The 6,758-nt window shown below is 34.3% G+C and overlaps 3 non-coding genes across 3 annotated transcripts; 2 read left to right on the forward strand and 1 right to left on the reverse strand.

The window, feature by feature from the left end:
* The first annotated feature begins 936 nt into the window (after nucleotides 1–936).
* Nucleotides 937–1,008, forward strand: Trnae-uuc. Its single transcript has one exon. It is a non-coding gene; the product is annotated as a tRNA-Glu (tRNA).
* Nucleotides 1,009–4,295: 3,287 nt separating this feature from the next.
* Trnae-cuc lies at nucleotides 4,296–4,367 on the reverse strand. The gene has a single exon. It is a non-coding gene; the product is annotated as a tRNA-Glu (tRNA).
* An 892-nt stretch (nucleotides 4,368–5,259) lies between these two features.
* Trnae-uuc lies at nucleotides 5,260–5,331 on the forward strand. Its single transcript has one exon. It is a non-coding gene; the product is annotated as a tRNA-Glu (tRNA).
* Nucleotides 5,332–6,758: the final 1,427 nt, after the last annotated feature.

Below are 6,758 nucleotides of genomic sequence, written 5' to 3' on the forward strand. Positions count from 1 at the left end.
GTCGCGGTGAGAGCGCGAAATCCTAACCACTAGACCACTTGGGAAGCTGTTGTTACATATCAATTTGTAGTTACTCTTTCTGACCCCATTTTACAAATGCCATTTTCAAATAACACATTTACAGTAACCAGTTAGTTATTCAGTGTTATCATGACATGCAACCATGCTCCCTACTGACCTGATAATTCGAAGTGTTATCATGTCACTAGGAAGTGTTATCATGTTACTAGGAAATGAGTTGTGCGCATGACGAATGTTTGGTCAATTTTCAGGTAGATGTTTTCTAATTTTTCAAACATGCATTTACAATGGTCAATAATTGTTGAACTGCATAAATAAATATGACATTTACACTTTCTGTAACATCAAATTACCTCTTATTTTTCAATTCGCTCCCATTCGGAATTAGCCAGTGTTTTTAAATTAAACATTTTGAACATTTACATTGGGAACAGCGGCTGACGTCACAGTTACTAGCAGCCAGTCATGTCGATCTTCAGGTCACACATAAACTCGAGTATATTTTCACAGAAAACTGTACAAAAACGGTAATATGACACAAAAGACTTTGAAATATAATCAAAGTATTTTATTTAAAATTTGGAAACATAACTGTTAGGCTGGCTATGCCATTCCCAAGATGCTTTTTTGGGCACCTGCTATTGTCCGACTTCCGGAAGTAGTTTCTACACGATAAAACTAATAGATTTTATACCGCTTTTGACTGAAACATATTACAAAAATATAACTTGAAAGGGGTTGCATGATAAAAAAGAATATCACGTTACTACGTTTTCATATCGTGGTTATTTGGCTCGGTTCGATAACGGTGCAACAGGTTTGCCGAAGCTCGCTAGTTACACCGTTATTTATAGCTCGCAAAATAACCACGATATCAAAATGTAGTAACCTGATATTCTATATTGAAAAGCAGATTCCCAAGTGGTCTAGTGGTTAGGATTTCGCGCTTTCACCGCGACGGCCGGGGTTCGATTCCCCGTTTGGGAAATTGTTTTTGTATTTGATTGAAATAAGGTATGTGACTGACTTCCTGTTTCATTAACTAACGTAATTTATTGTTTCACAAAGTGTTGACGTCATAATGGAATTACGCACGTATTAGTTACTCAGAGACAGAATTCAGATTTAATGGAAGTATCTGAATTTAGATTGGAAGACAAATTGTATACGTTCATTTACGTATATTTATATCCAGAAAGTTGTAAGGTAAGGAATAACATCTACCGTTATACATAACTGAAGAGAACTACCCATAAAAAAAAAAAAACATGACTAAAATCAAATGTGCGATGTTAAAGGGACAGACCCTACTTTCAATCCGTAAAAATTAACACTACGTGAATTATGGAGTGTTACCCTAGTATGTTTGCTTAAATGTCAATAAACCTAGTACCGAGACCTCGATTAATTAACGTCTAATTTGCAAACTTACCAAATTCTTAAAGTATGTGATCTGAAAAATATCACATACTTTGCACTGAAATTGTAAGATATTATATGATAAATTTACATACGTTGTTTTTGCTTACTATTTATTGCACGAGTTTATTTTGTGCAAGAATATATAGGCCTATGTTCTTTCGCAAAATAAACTAGTGCAATAAATCGGAAGCGAAAACAACGTATGTGAAGTTCTGTATTTATTACATATCTTCTTTTACGTTTTACAAAAACGGTTTCTAATTTAAAGTTATACCCACACTTTGTTAAATCTATGATAAAAACTCATTTCATGGGTTTACTTAACGTTAAGAATCATACTCTGCGGCAGCCTTGTGTAACGTTTCAAATACGATAAAAAGTAAAAGGCGCTAACTGTAGTAAAAATAAAAAGGGAATTCCCCACTTAAAAGTTCCGGTATAGATCCACATATGTGCGATACAAAATAAATGTATCACACGGTTTCAAAACGTCTTTATCACTATAGTAACATTCAATAGGTATGTACTAAATATGTATATATGACTTCGTATTTCTATAACGTAATTTATTGTTCCGAGTTGACATAATGGAATGACGTACGTATACGTCACTCGCAGACAGAAATTCAGACTTTACAGAAATATTTGAAACTGATTGGAACACAAGATGTATACGTTAATTTACGTGTATTTATATCCAGGAAGTTGTAAGGTAAGGAATAACATCAACCGTTATACATAACTGAAGACACATATCCATCAAGAACATGGCTAAAATCAAATGTACTATATTAATGTCGGGCATTGTTCAAAGGGTTAGAACATGTAACTAGAATATTATATTAGGCGGGGGAAAAAAAAGAAAAAAAGTCGGGTCTCTGGTCAGACCAAAGTTCCAGAATTGATGCCGCGATACGGCATTTTTATTTATTTATTTTTTTATATATTTATTTATTTATATTTATTTATTTATTTATTTATTTATTATTTTAAGAGCATGGATTGCACAGATTGCACATTTGATACCGAAATAAGGGGCATTTTAAAACTGAAATCGGAATGCCCGCCCTAGTTCATGCGCAATGGCACTTTGGATCCAAATGCGGTTTTATGACATAGCAAGAAAACCCCGGCAAAAATCGAATTCATACTGATTTATGGAAACGGTCACATCACTGGAATAAAATAACAAGAATAACATAATCGTCCAAACAGCAGTCAAACCAAACTGTATACGAAATATATGTAATAGTGCTTAAATGTCATGTTGATTGTGTGTGTGCGTGCGCGGGTCTGCATGTGTGTGTGTTTTGTTTGTGTGTGAGAGAGCGTAGGCCGTTTTTTATTTCAAAAATTTCAGGTGTAGGGGTAGCTGCTCTATTGACATTCGTCAGAAGAGCTTTTCTTACACCGATTTTCCGCGTCCCGCCGTGTGTCCAGCCATCAACTTTTTTCCCTTCCTTCTACAGTTTTGATTGAATTGTTCTGGAACGTGGTACAATAAATTTCAGGGGTATTATCCACAAACTGATAGAAATATTTTTGAAACATTTGAACAGTTATTTCAATTTTTATTAAATTAAAGGGACATACCCTAGTCTTTAAACTCTAAGGCATATTTTTTACTATTAGAGACGTTTTTTGATAACTGAAATAATACTTTACTTAGATTTTATTGTTTAGATTATCCCTTTCCGTACATTCGAAGTGTTTTTGGTTATCCTGGTGTTTTTAATATCACAAAATGCATTTTTCATATTTTTAAAAAACGCACGTGCGTCTGAGAGGTAACAATTGTGGAGTCGAGTTTTAGTCTGTTTATAGGTAGTGCTAGACCAAATAACTTCCGGCTGGGTCAAAGTTGGGTAGTGGTAGTGGAGGTGCACCGAACTTTTGATAGAGAAGTGAACACCACAAGTCCTGTGATTGGTTATAAATGTGAGTGTGTTGGTTGTAAAAAATAATAGTTTTATCTGGGTTAAAAAAAAATGCAATTTTATTTCATCTAGTACCAATGTGTCAAGTAGCCTTGTGCTTGAAACATGTATGGGGTACCTGTAAAAAAAAGTACTCGAATTTTGTGCGGAACTAGGGTAGTGATAGACACTACCCGTTATCTCAGAAACGAGCAGGTTGACCCCCATTTTTTTCTGATTCACTTTAAGTGTGAGGGGTGGTAGTATTTATATCCGTGGCGTTTATGTCGGTTGATACGTTGCAGGTAGGAGTTTTAGCCACATATGTTACTATTGTCGTCTATGGGATTTGATTTGGTAGTATACACCCTCTAGAGGGTATTTCACCATTTCAAAATCACAGACTCATGTTTCACTCAATTGTAACTATATCCAAATGTGTTACAGGTTTGTAGATTAACCAAACGTAGTGTTAATTTTTCATGGGCTGAAACTAAGGTATTTCCGTTTACCCCCCCCCCCCCCCCCCAAAAAAAAAAAAAAAAAAAAAAGAGAGAGAAAAAAAGAAAACAGAAGAAAACCCACAAAACAACACAAATTGAAAGTTTCAAAATCTGTCTCCTATAGTTTTGATCGGATTATTCTGAAAGTTGGTAATCTGATTCTCTGGGGAAGTCTTCAGAAACTAATAGACATTGGCGTATGAGCTCCCACATTTGTAGGGGGCAGACTGGTTTGACATTTTTGAATTTCTATTAAATATTCAAAATAAGGTTTTCTTTACAAATTAAGCAACTAACTACCGGTACTCTATAAGACCAATTGCCTTTTGGTTTTGTTTGTTTGCTTTGTTCTTGTTTATATATAGGGAAAGCTTTCTTAGTCGTGCGGGGCATTTTATATTCTAAAATTTTCAAAAATGTAAAAAATAATAATTTCCCAAGCGGGGAATCGAACCCCGGCCGTCGCGGTGAGAGCGCGAAATCCTAACCACTAGACCACTTGGGAAGCTGTTGTTACATATCAATTTGTAGTTACTCTTTCTGACCCCATTTTACAAATGCCATTTTCAAATAACACATTTACAGTAACCAGTTAGTTATTCAGTGTTATCATGACATGCAACCATGCTCCCTACTGACCTGATAATTCGAAGTGTTATCATGTCACTAGGAAGTGTTATCATGTTACTAGGAAATGAGTTGTGCGCATGACGAATGTTTGGTCAATTTTCAGGTAGATGTTTTCTAATTTTTCAAACATGCATTTACAATGGTCAATAATTGTTGAACTGCATAAATAAATATGACATTTACACTTTCTGTAACATCAAATTACCTCTTATTTTTCAATTCGCTCCCATTCGGAATTAGCCAGTGTTTTTAAATTAAACATTTTGAACATTTACATTGGGAACAGCGGCTGACGTCACAGTTACTAGCAGCCAGTCATGTCGATCTTCAGGTCACACATAAACTCGAGTATATTTTCACAGAAAACTGTACAAAAACGGTAATATGACACAAAAGACTTTGAAATATAATCAAAGTATTTTATTTAAAATTTGGAAACATAACTGTTAGGCTGGCTATGCCATTCCCAAGATGCTTTTTTGGGCACCTGCTATTGTCCGACTTCCGGAAGTAGTTTCTACACGATAAAACTAATAGATTTTATACCGCTTTTGACTGAAACATATTACAAAAATATAACTTGAAAGGGGTTGCATGATAAAAAAGAATATCACGTTACTACGTTTTCATATCGTGGTTATTTGGCTCGGTTCGATAACGGTGCAACAGGTTTGCCGAAGCTCGCTAGTTACACCGTTATTTATAGCTCGCAAAATAACCACGATATCAAAATGTAGTAACCTGATATTCTATATTGAAAAGCAGATTCCCAAGTGGTCTAGTGGTTAGGATTTCGCGCTTTCACCGCGACGGCCGGGGTTCGATTCCCCGTTTGGGAAATTGTTTTTGTATTTGATTGAAATAAGGTATGTGACTGACTTCCTGTTTCATTAACTAACGTAATTTATTGTTTCACAAAGTGTTGACGTCATAATGGAATTACGCACGTATTAGTTACTCAGAGACAGAATTCAGATTTAATGGAAGTATCTGAATTTAGATTGGAAGACAAATTGTATACGTTCATTTACGTATATTTATATCCAGAAAGTTGTAAGGTAAGGAATAACATCTACCGTTATACATAACTGAAGAGAACTACCCATAAAAAAAACATGACTAAAATCAAATGTGCGATGTTAAAGGGACAGACCCTACTTTCAATCCGTAAAAATTAACACTACGTGAATTATGGAGTGTTACCCTAGTATGTTTGCTTAAATGTCAATAAACCTAGTACCGAGACCTCGATTAATTAACGTCTAATTTGCAAACTTACCAAATTCTTAAAGTATGTGATCTGAAAAATATCACATACTTTGCACTGAAATTGTAAGATATTATATGATAAATTTACATACGTTGTTTTTGCTTACTATTTATTGCACGAGTTTATTTTGTGCAAGAATATATAGGCCTATGTTCTTTCGCAAAATAAACTAGTGCAATAAATCGGAAGCGAAAACAACGTATGTGAAGTTCTGTATTTATTACATATCTTCTTTTACGTTTTACAAAAACGGTTTCTAATTTAAAGTTATACCCACACTTTGTTAAATCTATGATAAAAACTCATTTCATGGGTTTACTTAACGTTAAGAATCATACTCTGCGGCAGCCTTGTGTAACGTTTCAAATACGATAAAAAGTAAAAGGCGCTAACTGTAGTAAAAATAAAAAGGGAATTCCCCACTTAAAAGTTCCGGTATAGATCCACATATGTGCGATACAAAATAAATGTATCACACGGTTTCAAAACGTCTTTATCACTATAGTAACGTACAATAGGTATGTACTAAATATGTATATATGACTTCGTATTTCTATAACGTAATTTATTGTTCCGAGTTGACATAATGGAATGACGTACGTATACGTCACTCGCAGACAGAAATTCAGACTTTACAGAAATATTTGAAACTGATTGGAACACAAGATGTATACGTTAATTTACGTGTATTTATATCCAGGAAGTTGTAAGGTAAGGAATAACATCAACCGTTATACATAACTGAAGACACATATCCATCAAGAACATGGCTAAAATCAAATGTACTATATTAATGTCGGGCATTGTTCAAAGGGTTAGAACATGTAACTAGAATATTATATTAGGCGGGGGAAAAAAAAGAAAAAAAGTCGGGTCTCTGGTCAGACCAAAGTTCCAGAATTGATGCCGCGATACGGCATTTTTATTTATTTATTTTTTTATATATTTATTTATTTATATTTATTTATTTATTTATTTATTATTTTAAGAGCATGG

Source organism: Gigantopelta aegis, unplaced genomic scaffold, assembly GCF_016097555.1.
Source record: "Gigantopelta aegis isolate Gae_Host unplaced genomic scaffold, Gae_host_genome ctg9558_pilon_pilon, whole genome shotgun sequence".
NCBI lineage: Eukaryota > Metazoa > Mollusca > Gastropoda > Neomphalida > Peltospiridae > Gigantopelta > Gigantopelta aegis.